This window comes from Cupressus sempervirens, chromosome 7 (assembly GCF_028749045.1).
Source record: "Cupressus sempervirens isolate cs-2001-9-10 chromosome 7, ASM2874904v1, whole genome shotgun sequence".
Taxonomy (NCBI): domain Eukaryota; kingdom Viridiplantae; phylum Streptophyta; class Pinopsida; order Cupressales; family Cupressaceae; genus Cupressus; species Cupressus sempervirens.
In genome coordinates this window covers 914,561,142-914,574,823 of record NC_143124.1, presented here as the reverse complement: position 1 = coordinate 914,574,823, position 13,682 = coordinate 914,561,142, and the positions used below count along the sequence as shown (strand labels likewise).

Genomic DNA, 13,682 nt, shown 5'->3' with positions numbered 1-13,682 from the left:
TAGTGGCTGGCTTCGGTGGGCAGAGGAGTGTTGCAGGCCGGCGAAGGCAGCCAAGCGGGGAAGGGTTTGAAGGAAGCGGCCGCATAAAGGAGGAGATGTTGCAGCTGAGTGCAGGGAGGATGAGATGCCATGGCTGAGGGGAGAAGTAGGGAGCGAGGATTGGTTTGCAGGCAGAGCGGCAGATAAGTGGAAGCGGGGGAGAAGGGTTAGCAAGGGATGGTCATGGAGGTGGCGGCAGTCGTAGAGCCACGTGGTAGAAGAGGTGGACTGTGGTAGCAGAGGGTTAAGAAGCTCCACCACGATCGATGGTGGAGGGGCCATGGGTTATGGGCGAGATCGAGGGCGAGAGTCACTGAGGGGCTGTGGCGGCGGTTTAATAGTGGAGTGGAACAAAATTTCAGGCCACAGGCAGTGGCAGGATTTCAGGCCGTAGAAGGAGGAAGATGGTCATGGAGGCGAGGGGTTACGACGGATGTAGAAGGGAAGTGGAGCCGCCAAACTGGCAGGGCAGGTGGTGGAGAGTGGTCATGGGCAGACAGGAGAGAGGAAGTGCCTGCAAGGTGGCGAGTTGGTGGAGCTACCTGCGGGGGCGGCGCTCACGATGGAGGCTGCAGGTGGCCGACCCTGCAAAAAGGGTTTAAAATTTTATTTTATTTTTTAAAATCTTTTATTTTGTTTTTTTTTTTAATAATTTTGTTTTTGTTTTTCATTTGATTTTTGATTTATATTTTTTTTTAAAAAAACTAACAAACAACTTTTTACATATATAAATGCTAACCCCTTTTCTAAAAATAAATAAATTGTTTTTTGAATTTATTTAAACTAAGTTCTAACACACTTTTTTTTTTGTGTTTTTTTTTAGTTTTAAATTTAAACTAACAAATATGAACTAGCTAATATGTACCCTATTTTTTTAAAACCATTTACATATGTAAAGAGCAAAGCATAAAGCAATTTTTTTGTTTGTTATTTTTTAAAACATAAATAACATAAAGCAAAAATAAAGGAAACCCACCCCTCCCCCCCCCCCCTCCCCCACTTTTTTTTTCAAACCTATTTATCTATTAACAAAGGAGTATTTTTTTCCTCTCTTTTTTAGTTTTCCAATTAACGAAGTATACATAATGCATATACACTCCTACAACTTAGAAATAGGGAAACAAGAAATATAAAGTGTTGTATGTCAAAAAACTTCCCTTATGTGCTCCAAACACGATGATGGGCTTTATGGCTTGATTAAAGGCTCCTTGTGAAACTTGATCTCCAAATGCAAGTCTTCAACCTACAAGTTTGAAAACTCACAAAATCCTCAAAAACACATTAGATTGTTAGTTTGAACCCGTGAAGTGAGTCCCACCGGGCGTGCCAAAATGTATTGCATAAAAATGTAATAAGAGGAATAAACACTAAGAAACTAATGCATATTCCTACATGATTATGCAAACCACAAAATATGCAAGAAAACATGGAAATAAACATAACATGAAATCAAAAGAGTATAAACTATTCAAAATAACACATATGCAAACCTCATGAAATCATCAAGTGTAGATTATTTCATTGTTGTGGGATGTGGTTGCTCACTATTCCTACAGCATAACAATGAGGTATATAGTGCTTATGGAAATGAGGAGAGGGCTCTCCTTTTATAAGAAAATGAATGCAATGGACGGTTGAGATTCAATGCAAGATGAAGGGTTAGGATCTCTCAGGATCAATGAGGTGTCCATGAGGTGGAGGCCAAGTGGACTCCATGTGGATTAGGGTTTTTGACCATTCAAAGGGGGAAAGATGCTCACAAATGTGTGAGCAACCTTTGATGTGATAGGTCAATGACAAGTGTAAGAGGGTTGGAGGCTCAAGGTTTCTCACACATGTGTGAGACACCTTTGAAAGTGATGGGTCAATGACATGTGTAAGAGGTGTGGAAGATCATGTTTCCTCACACATGTGTGAGACACATTTGGTTCACATGTGAAGGGGGACAATTGTGTAAGTGTGTAAGAGTCACATGTCACATGTGACTAGGGTTTGCTAATCCTTTGATTAGGATTGTGCAAATGATCAATGATGTGATTAGATGAGAAACTAAGATTAATTAGTGGATAAGTGGATTGACCTAGGTTAGAAGGATGGGTTAGGTTAGGAAAGTGAGGTTAGGTGAGGGTTAAAGTTAGGAGCCATGTGCTCAAATAGGATTAAATTTAATATTTAATTCCGAGTGGGATTAGAAGGGGATTAATTAAGTAAACGAAGTACTTAATTAAAGTGAATGGGCTAGGATTTAAATAAACCTTAGTTTATTTAAATCAAGGAAAGGTGAACATAATTAAATAAATATAAATTTATTTAATTAAGGTAGGGTAATTAAATAAATAATAAATATCTATTTAATTGGCTAGGAAACAGGATTTGGACAATTTTAGGTGTCTACACTTCCATCCTCCTTGAAAGAGATAGAATTCTCCTTTCCATCATAGATAACATCTCTATCATATTACCATGGTCTGCCCAGTAGTAGATGGCAGGAATCCATAGGGAATATGTCATAAAGCAATTTGTCCTTGTAGCCTATAATTAAAAATACAACCAAAGTTTGCTCATTCACCAACACACTTTGCCCTTTGTTCAACCATGTAACCTTTTATAGATTATGATATTGTTTGTGGAGCCTAAATCTACAATCACCTTGTACACCTTGCCCAAAATCTTACACCTAATTTTGAACAAGGCTCTCTTATGTTTGGGTTCATCCCTAGCTAGCTGTCTAATCAACACTCTCTTCAACATTAAGTTCTATCCTTTCTCTAACTCAATATGATCTACCTCAAATACCTTAGATCTCATGGAGTCCTCTTGAGCATAGGAAACTCTCTTGTCTCCACTTGAAGAAGTAGGCTTGTCAAGACATCTATATGCAAGTTGGCCCAATTGACCATAGATGTAACACTTCATGCTTGAAAAATATGAGTTGATCCTACCTATACCTCTTCCTCTATTTGAGCCTCCTTGATTTCCTCTTCCTCTTGAATAACCTCCCCTTGGAGTAGATTCACTACCCTGCTCTACTAGCTTGGATTCACCTTGATTTCTCTGATCATTGACTCTACCCTAGTATCCACCTCTATGCCCTCTTTGATCTCTTCCTCAACCTCTACCTTTGAAGTTTGAATCACCCTTCTTCATGTTCTTCTCTTCCACCTTAAGTGCCAATTAATGACACTTCTAATTAGTTCTAGGAGTTCATAGGCTTAGTTCCTCTGGATGCTCCATTTAAGCCCACCCACGTATCTTTCTACCTTAACAGGTTCCTCTTCCTAAATCTTTAATCTTAGGCATAGTTTTTGGAATTCCTTTGTATAAGACGCCACATCTAAGTCCTTCTACTTCAAACCTTGCCTCTTTCTATGTAACTGTACCTTGTAATCTTTTGGTAGATAGTTTTCCTTCACTTTGTTCACCATAGAATTCTAGTTAGCTGTAGGCTTCCTGCCCATGTTGACCCTTTCATCCTACAAGTACTTCCACCATGTCAATGTTGATCCCCTGAGTCTTGATTTGGAAACCTTCACATTTTGTGCCTCTGTGACTTCTTTACATTCAAAATGGTTCTCTATCCCCTCAATCCATTCCATCACAGTATCTATGTCCATCCTTTCATTATAGAATGGGATTCCTTCTAGGGCTTTTCCTCCTAGTGATTTGATGGCCTTCAAGAATGGCTCTTCATTCAAGTGGAGGGTATGGTTTAGGTATGATGTCCTCCTCATCAAACTTTACCTTTCCTTTTTCACTACTTCCACCTTCTTCAACTTTATTCTTGGCTGCTTCAACAACTTCTTCTAGCTTAGTCTTCATTTCTTCTAGGGCTTCTTCAGGGATTCTATTTTTCTCCTTTTTCTCACCCATCTCCTTGGTTAACTTTGCATTAGTCACCATATTTATTTCACCTACTGACTCTTCTGCAATTTGAAACATCTATCCATAATCCCAAATCTTTTGAGGCTCTGATACCACCCTGATGTAAGTACAAGTCTTGCTTCTCAACCCTAAATTCTTGTATGGTTTTCTCTAGGCCTCTTCTTTATCCTAACAAGGTTCTTATACTAACCCTAACTTGGAAGGATCACAACTCCAATCATTTCCCTTTTGAACTTGTCCGCACTAATGTAGAACCTAGCTTCATTGGAGCAATGCTCCTTAGATGCTCTAATGGCTCACCTATACCAATTTCCCTCATATGGCCACAATATACTCAACATGAAGGGAGGGTATTGTCCCTTGAGTTTTGAGACCATTACAATACTCACCCATCAAAAATCCATTGAAATCTATATCGATTCCAAGAAACTGCTCCAATTTAGGCCTAAAAGGGCTACAAGGAATTAGGCCTCCAAACTTACTTTGTAACACTTAATTTTGAAAAAATCTTAACGAGGTACAAAACTAACTTCATATTCAGATACCATTTGGGAGATCTTTTGGATTCACCTAGTCTCATTTCTCCAATCTATCCGTACAGTGGAATGTTGATTTTCAACCTTATATCAAGGGTTTTCTAATTTAATGACTAGAAATACAAGGATTTGGTCAAAATCTCATTAAAATAGGTCTCTAGAAGGTCTCCTTTTGCATAGAGATTCTCCACTCTCATATCTTTCTCTCCATCCACTTGGATTGAAGCAATTAAGGCATTCAATCCCCTCATCTATTGTTTCAATCACTGTGATACCTAACCATGCTCTCTTCCAAGGCCCATGCACTTGCATTCTTATAGTACAAGGAGTCTTCTCACACATTGCAAGAGACTGTACCATTTCCATAGTGGAAAGGTGAGTTAAGACTCCATTTTCCCAAATTGCTTGGTTTAGGACAACAACTAAGCAAAAACCAAAATATTTACAAAAAGAGAATGAAATGGATCCCACAAACTATCTACTCACACACAGAACTAGTAAATCACATCTAACAACTCATGCATATGGTACATTACAAAATTTAATCCATCAAATGTCCTCGAGAATCCAAAAACCCATTCTGTGACAAAATAAACCCTAAAACATACTTGCTCATTCAACAAAGTTCCTTCAAGTTCACAATGTCATCCAACCCTTGTTCAAGGTTGAAGGAGTCCTTATATAGACTCATTCTCTATATTCCAACCACTTTGAGGTGGTTATGAAACCTCTTACTCAAAATTGACTTTTTGCAATAAAGGTTGTCATGACAACTTATGCAATTTTTGCAAAGTTGTCATGCAACTTGACAACTTTTTGTCCACATGGACCAGGCTTGGTCAAAGCCCCCTGAAACTTTGACAAATGTTTGAATATGTCATTTGGGACATGAAACTAGCATTCCATCTCTTCCTTGTCTAATCTAGCCCTCTAGATGCACAAATGTCCCTATTAGCAAGATGACAACACTTGCACTTTACCTAACAACTTGGACAAATAAGTGATCTTGCATGGTCCCAAGGACCCAACTTGACCTCCTAATGGATAAACCATACTCCAAGACTCATGAGCCCCCCTTATTATCTTAGTGGCTTGGCTAAGGCCAATATAAGACAAAACTCAACTAGGAACCCTAAGTTAATGAATAGGAAGAAAATAGGGCCTATCCTCAACCCAAATTCCCATAAGAAATTATCCAAATTGATTAAGTACAAGAAAGTAATCAATGCACAAATGGATTAAGTAATGGAGAATAGGGAGAAAGGAGATCCTATGGTCTTACTATTTGAAAAGTATGTGCTTAAATCTTGAATAGATAAAAGACAAATACTTACCTTGAAATAGGATAAATCTGGAAAATGTTGATTTCTGATGTCTGTGTACAGTTTCGAGGATCTCTGCAACCTCTTTCGAATAGGAAATGTCGAGACAGAGAAAACCCAGAAAACTTTTATCCTTTTGAAGGGAGGTCGACCTTGACACTGATAATGGGGCACAATCTTACCCTAAGGCATAAATGTACCCTGAAAAGTTGACCTTGACCTACACTACTTTGATGAAATTTTTGTTCATAGATCCTGCAAGTTCGATGAAAAGGGTATCCAAATCTGCTCTTTAATTCATTGTTCCACACCTGTATCTGCAAGAAAATGGTTTTGTTGTTTGGATGAGGGGTTTGCCTTGGTGAAACCCTAGTTTTGAATCAACCTTAATAATATAATTGAAATAAGGAATGCTAATAAGTAGGAGATAATTTCCACAGCAAGTCAAATTTTGATATTGCTATCAAGATTTAACTGTGTGATTTAGCTTAGGCTAGAGTAGTACTGGGATGGGTGACCTCCGAGGAAGTCTCAGTGCTTCACCCCTGTGAGCATTACCTAGATCCAATGAGTGCTAAGTGTTCCATTTATTCTCATGAGAGATGGATTCATGTTGAATCACTACTCATGAAACATGGGTCAATGAGTTTGACTCAAAAATCACACAGTTAAATCCTGATAGCAATATCACAATAAGGAATGCTAGCAAGTAGTAGAAGTAAATCTAACAATGAAGCTATGAAATGTAAACAAGTAAATCTAGCAGTTATATTTGAAATGTAAACAAGTATAGTGATATAAAACTTGAACATAACATTAGAAAATGTAAATAAAAACCTCCATGATTGTATGCTTTGAATCCACCTTGATAGAAGAATGAATAAATCTTGAAGATGAACAAAGGATCTTGAAGGAAGATCACACCACCATGATGGCTAGATCTAGGGTTTGAATGATGAATCTTGAATGCTTGAACCAAATCCCTTCAAAGGCTTGAATGCTTCAATCCTTAATCTTCAACAGAAAACTCGAATGCTTGAATGATAAAATGCTTGTTTACTTGAAAATGGATGCTTGATAATGGATTGTAGATGCTCTTCATAAAAATTAGATAATAACTTCGCTCATAGATCGTGGATGTGCTTACGAATCATGGATGATAAAATGAGGGAAGAAGGCTTCCTTATATAGAGATCTAGGGCACAAATCCTAGAGAAGGCCGACATGGGAGCATTAAATCCCAATTAACCTTAACCCCTAGAAATAGACCTAGATTAAATGAAATCTAAGAGCCTACCATTCCAAAACCTGAGACAGTCGACCTAGAAGCAAAAAAAATGAAACTTTTCAAAGGTCGATGTCCCAAAACCTTTGAAAATTGAAAAATGGACCTGGAGTCAATGACAAGGTCGACCCTACCCTAGGTTAGGGTTGAGGTCATCCTTGACCTAGGTCAAGGTTGAGGTCGACCTTGACATAAAAGGTTGTCCTTGACCTAAAAAGTCAAATTCCTCAATTTCACAAAGAAAATTATCAGAAATAGGTTAGAAATAGAGAGAGAGAGAGAGAGAGAGAGAGAGAGAGAGAGAGAGAGAGAGAGAGAGAGAGAGAGAGAGAGAATAGGGGGAAAACTACCAGATCCATGCAAAAACCTATTTGAGGCACTTGACATGAGCCCAAACCACTTACTTGGAGGGCTAAACACTCTTAACATGGAAGTGCTTCCATTTTAAGATGATACATTTAGCCCCCACTTTAGGAAGAGTGTGAACTCAATGCAAACTCTGAGTAAAGGATAAGAAAGAAGAGGTCCAAGTGGATTCTTCATGAGATAAAATAACACTTAACTAAGGACACAAGCCCCTAGGCTAAGGATTCTAGCTCAACATACATGCACAAGGGTGCGAAAACCAAAAGAAAACTGAGAAACCACAAAAGAAAGGGTTAGTACTAAACAAACCCAAATCAACTAGCATAAGAAACCTCAGTAATAAATATTTCTCATACTAATATCATATTTGGAAAACTATCATAAAAACATAAATGATTACATAAGAAAGACAAGAGCAATACTATAAATAACATAGCTTCATGATCTAGTCCTACTAGCATGAAAGCGAAAAGAAAGAAAAGAAGAAGTGATTAACTCTCCTAGTAAGATGCCCACCTTACCATGAATCGCCATGGGAGAGGGAGAGCCGAATAGGTGGCCAAACTTGATAGTTCACCCAAAAACTGTGCTTGCAATTATAATGCATCTTCTAACAGCTTCTGGAATATCCATAGATCCACCTGCTTCTATCACTGTGAATATGAAATGTGTGTCTCCTCAGGATTTAGAAAGTATGTGTGTTACCTTCTTAAGATTTAGCATATTGAAAAATTGAAAAATGTATATCTCTTTAGGATTTAGCCACTTATGTGCATTACCTTCGGAGTATTTAGCAATGTATGTCCCTTCAAGATTTAGCAACTTATGTGTGTTACCTTCAGAGGATTTAGCATATATAAAAAAATAAAATGAAAAATGTGTATCTCTTCAAGATTTAGCAACTTATGTGCATTACGTTCCAATATTTAGCATAAAATAAAAAAACTATAGTACAAGGGAGACCCTATATATATGTTCCCCTCCTTATCGTGGCTATCTATGAGACATGATAAGGAAGAGAAAGAGGATACCTATTTCATAGGGCAAGGAGATATCCTATTTAACAACAATGTATACCATATTCTTAACGAGGGATATTGACCCATACATCCAAGAGTATAGATAATCATTAAAAGGATTTGTCACTTATGGAAAAAAGATCCTCAAAGAAAGAGATCTTATCAACAAGACCCTCAACATAGAGGAATAATTTTAGATAAAATATCATCTTTCAAAGATAAACCAAGTCAAAACAAAGATCCAATCATCAAGCCCCTTATAAAGAAGAGGAAAAGGAATCTTTGGAATGAGGAAAGCAACTCTAACACCAAAGCAAGGGTAAGAGTTTATAAAGAACATAATTTAAAACATAGAGAAGAGGTGATAACCTAGGATAACAACCTCTTATATAAAAAGATTATCCATAGTCAAAACATCTATCAATATGAAGAAATAATATTGCGATATAAGTAAGTACCACTAAGCTAAGGAAAGCAATTCCCTAGACAAAGAGAAAGAAGGAAGAACCTTGCCCCCTAGGAAGGAAGACAAGGGATACCTTTTCAAAATAAATTTCTTAGAAAAGATATCTTGAACATAGCATGATAGAAAATAGGAGGAAAGAATACCAACTAAGCCAAATAAAAGGCCTACTGGATCTGAGGAGACTAGATAAAAATACACCTCTTGTCACCCAATCCAAAGACAAGAGGAGAAGATATCTATATTATATTAGAAGGAGGGGAATCCTCTATATCAAAATTATGAAGGAATTGTAAAATTGCATGAGAGTGAGATATAATTCCTAAACTAGCTCGTTCACAAGCATACAATTTGAAATGTCTACAATCAACAAGTAAGTGCATATTGTAATAATGAAAATGACATTTGTAGTTGGATAAGGTCTATTGGTATAGGTTTAAATATTTCTTTTTTGAAATTCATCACTTCAATATACAACTGTTTAGCCACCTCTTGATGAATATCAGAGTTATCTAAAGTAGGTGTAGGGAGAAGTATATGAAGAGGAGGATGATGATTAACATCACCCACCTTAACTTGAGATTTCGAACAACCAACACCATGAAAATCTAGTTTACAGGGTATATGAACTAGATACTTAATACTATGTTCATTAACTCCAAGCCCTAAACCTCTATAACCTTGTTTAGTTATCAAATTATATCCTGTAGTGTACATATCATGTAAATCTTCTACAGGAGGTGATTGTTTATCATGTTCATAAGTAAAGGTTGTATAAGGTGGAATAATAGGTTTTGAAGAAGTTTCTTTACCCTTTCCTTTAATATCATCGTGAATTAGAGGAGAAGGTAAATCAAAAAAATCTTGCACATCTGCATCCTGAATTATAGCTTGAAGTTCATCATAAGTATGGGAAGAACAAGGATTAACAAATGGAGAATTAGACATCGGAATAGGAATAATAAGATTCAGATTAAGAAGATTAAGAGATGGTGTACCATCTACCAAATCCTTCACATAATCCAAAAGAGCAATAAGTTTACCACATGAATCCTTAATGAAAGTTTTGAATGTAGGAAGACTAGTATCGATTAAATTCACAAAAGCATAAGTGAGAATAAAATGAAAGATCATGAACATAATAAAATGAATAATACTCTCATAAACCTCATAATTATGGTAAAGAGATGCTAAAATAAGGGTAATAAAAAACATAACCATACACCAAAGCATCTTCATAGCAAATGAAATGCAAGGAATGTTTTTGTATTTTATTAAATATATAGTTTTTTTTGTTTGTATTTTTGAATTTTAAAATGCAAGAGCTGAAATGAAAGCTAATCTTAATGCAAGAAAATACCTAACAAATATGAAATGAAATTCAACACCACAAAACACAATAGGGCATCTAATTCCACAAAAGAAAATAAGGTAAGTGTTTTGGGTTCACCAAAAGGAATAGGAAGAAAATAGGGCCTATCCTCAACCCGAATTCCCAAAAGAAATGATCCAAATTGAATAAGCACAATAAAGTGATCAATGCACAAATGGATAAAGTAATGGAGAATAGGGAGAAAGGAGATCCTATGGTCTTACTATTTGAAAAGTACGTGCTTAAATCTTGAATAGATAAAAGACAAATACTTACCTTGAAATAGGATAAATTTGGAAAATGTTGATTTTTGATGTATGTGTATAGTTTTGGGGATCTTTGCAACCTGTTCCAGACTAGAAATGTCGAGACGGAGAAAACCCATAAAACTTTTCTCCTTTTAAAGGGAGTTCGACCTTGACCCTGATAGCGGGGCACAATCTTACCTTAGGGCACAATTGTACCCCAAAAAGTCAACCTTGACCTACACTACTCTAATGAAATTTCTATTCATGGATCCTACAAGTTTGACAAAAAGGGTATCCAAATTTGCTCTTTAATTTGTTGTTCCACACCTATATCTGCAAGAAAAATGGTTTTGTTGTTTGGATGAGGGGTTTGCCTTGGTCAAACCTTGGTTTTGAATCAACCTTAATAATGGAATTGAAATAACAAGTAGTAGAAGTAAATCTAACAAAAAATCTATGATATTCAATAGATATGAAATTGTATTTGAAATATAAACGAGTATACTGATATACAAGCTTGAACATAACATTAGCAAATGTAAATCAAAACCTCCATGATTGTATGCTTTGAATCCACCTTGATAGAAGAATGAATAAATCTTGAAGATGAACAAAGGATCTTGAAGGAAGATTACACCACCATGATGACTAGATCTAGGGTTTGAATGATGAATCTTGAATGCTTGAACCAAATCCCTTCAAAGGCTTGAATGCTTGAATCCTTGATCTTCAATGGAAAACCTGAATGCTTAAATGATAGAATGCTTTTTCACTTGAAAATGGATGCTTGATAATGGATTGTAGATGCTCTTTATAAAAAGTAGATCATAACATCGCTCATAGATCATGGATGCGTTTATGAATCATGGATGATAAAATGAGGGAAGAAGGCTTCCTTATATAGAGATCTAGGGCACAAACTCATAGAGAAGGCTGACATGGGAGAATTAAATCACAATTAACCTTAACCCCTGGAAATGGACCTTAGATTAAATGAAATCTAAGAGTCTACCATTCCGACACTCAAAACAGCTGACCCAGAAGCAAAAAAATGAAACTTTCCAAAGGTCGATGTCCTAAAACCTCCAAAAATTGAAAAATGGACCTAGGGTCAAGGATGAGGTTGACTCTACCCTAAGTCAAGGTTGAGGTTGAGGTTGACCTAGAAAGTCAAAGTCCTCAGTTTCATAGAGAAAATTATCAAAAATAGGCTAGAAAAAAAAAAAAAAAATATATATATATATATATATATATATATATATATATAGAGAGAGAGAGAGAGAGAGAGAGGGAGAGGGAGGGGGAGAGGGAGAGAGAGAGAGAGAGAGAGAGAGAGAGAGAGAGAGAGAGAGAGAGAGAGAGAGAGAGAGAGAGAGAGAGAGAGAGAGAGAGAGAGAGAGAGAGAGAGAGAGAGAGCATAATAGGGGGAAAACTACCATATCCATGCAAAAACCTATTCAAGGCACTAGACATGAGCCCAAACCACTTAATCGGAGGGCTAAATAGTTTTAACATGGAAGTGCTTCCATTTTAAGATGATACAGTCAATAATTAGCCTTACCTAGGTGCTCCTGCACCATATGGGATCTACATAAAAATATGCATGTCATGATGTATCAAATTCCTATAACCACACTAGCATATCCTTGTATGAGTTCAAGTTATAATGTGTTTTCAAGTAAACTAAGCATTATGATGGAAAAAATTTAGCGTGGAAATGCAATTTGTGAGGTAGTCTGGCTCAATATGTTTTAGTATTTGTTTTGTACTTTCATACATTGAGTTCATTCTTATAGGTGTCGAGTTGTGGCTTGTGGTGTTTATTTTGTTTAACCATGTCGCTCTGTGGTTCTCTTATTTTGTGTTCTACTTAGATTTTATTAACTATATGGAGATACTAAGATTGCTAGGTATGCACTTGGAGTGATAGATAAATTTGTGCTTTGCAACTAAGTTTAAATCATTGGCAAATTTTTCCAGGATCTAGAGAGGAACAAGGTTGATTGACCATCTCTTTTTTAGCCTTACTCCTTCCACTCTTACTAAAATTATTTAAAAATTGATATGTATGTGAAAGGTCAAGATGACTTGAGAAAGTTGAAAGTTTGGGTAGAATCAAAGCTTAGTATGCTCACTTGAAAAGTATGGACTTACCTTGGTTATTTATTCTACTGCTCGTATTATCTTGATGTTGGTATTTCATCCTTTCCTTGATGTTTTAGTCAAATGACAAAGATTGAATGAATTAAGGTTTTTTTAGTAAACTAGATTGAGAAGTATACATATGGCATGCTTCAATGTTATCCACACCTAAATGATTTCTTTGATCTCCAAAAGCCATATCATTGTTGTTATTTTATGAGCTTGCAATCCAAACAAGTTGTATGAGTACAGGAAGGGGAACCATTTGATAGAAGGGCATACATAGAGGAATTTAAACATATGGCTAGTATATATACACTCTACAAACAAGGCATGGAGATTGCAGTATCTCACATTAAATAGAGGAACATTCCTACTTTTTTTTTCCCTAGGCAAGGTTCATCTACAATGACCTAACAAAGTTTCATCTACTATTGGGAGACTAGTGTTTGTCTCTAATGCAAGTGCCTTGGTTTTAAATGTTGTAATGTACCATGACGCATCATCAATGTATGATGAACTAGATGGAGTTTCCATGGTAGTTTCTAGCATGAAAAAAGAGAGTGAGAGAGAACAACCATATATATATATATATATATATATACCAAAAACCCTAGGACATCTCCTCCATCTAATGGAAAAAGGAAAAGGGATAAAACACCTAAATATTTGTTAACCAAGAGGTCTAGGGCATCTCCATCTAATGGTACAACATTTTCATGTCTAGAAATAGGTAATCCACATGTTGAGTTGATCATAATAGAACCTTTTCAAACTAATATTGTTGAGGAAGTTGTCATAACAAAGATAACTTGTTGTTAAGACAATGGATTTGGATCAGTTGAGGAGCTAGAGGAACTAGAGGCGTATCCAACATTAATTCCAACAAATACAATTTTAGGAAATAAGAAGTCTGCCAATTGTCTAAATGATTAAACTAGTAGCATTCTCCACTTGAAGAAGTAAATTGGCCATGAAAATAATTTTTAAAAATTCCACAATTTTTTT

General features: G+C 36.3%; 1 pseudogene; it reads left to right on the top strand.

Moving 5' to 3' along the window:
- The first annotated feature begins 222 nt into the window (after positions 1–222).
- Positions 223–13,610, top strand: LOC149550498 (uncharacterized; annotated as a pseudogene).
- The last annotated feature ends 72 nt before the right edge of the window (positions 13,611–13,682 follow it).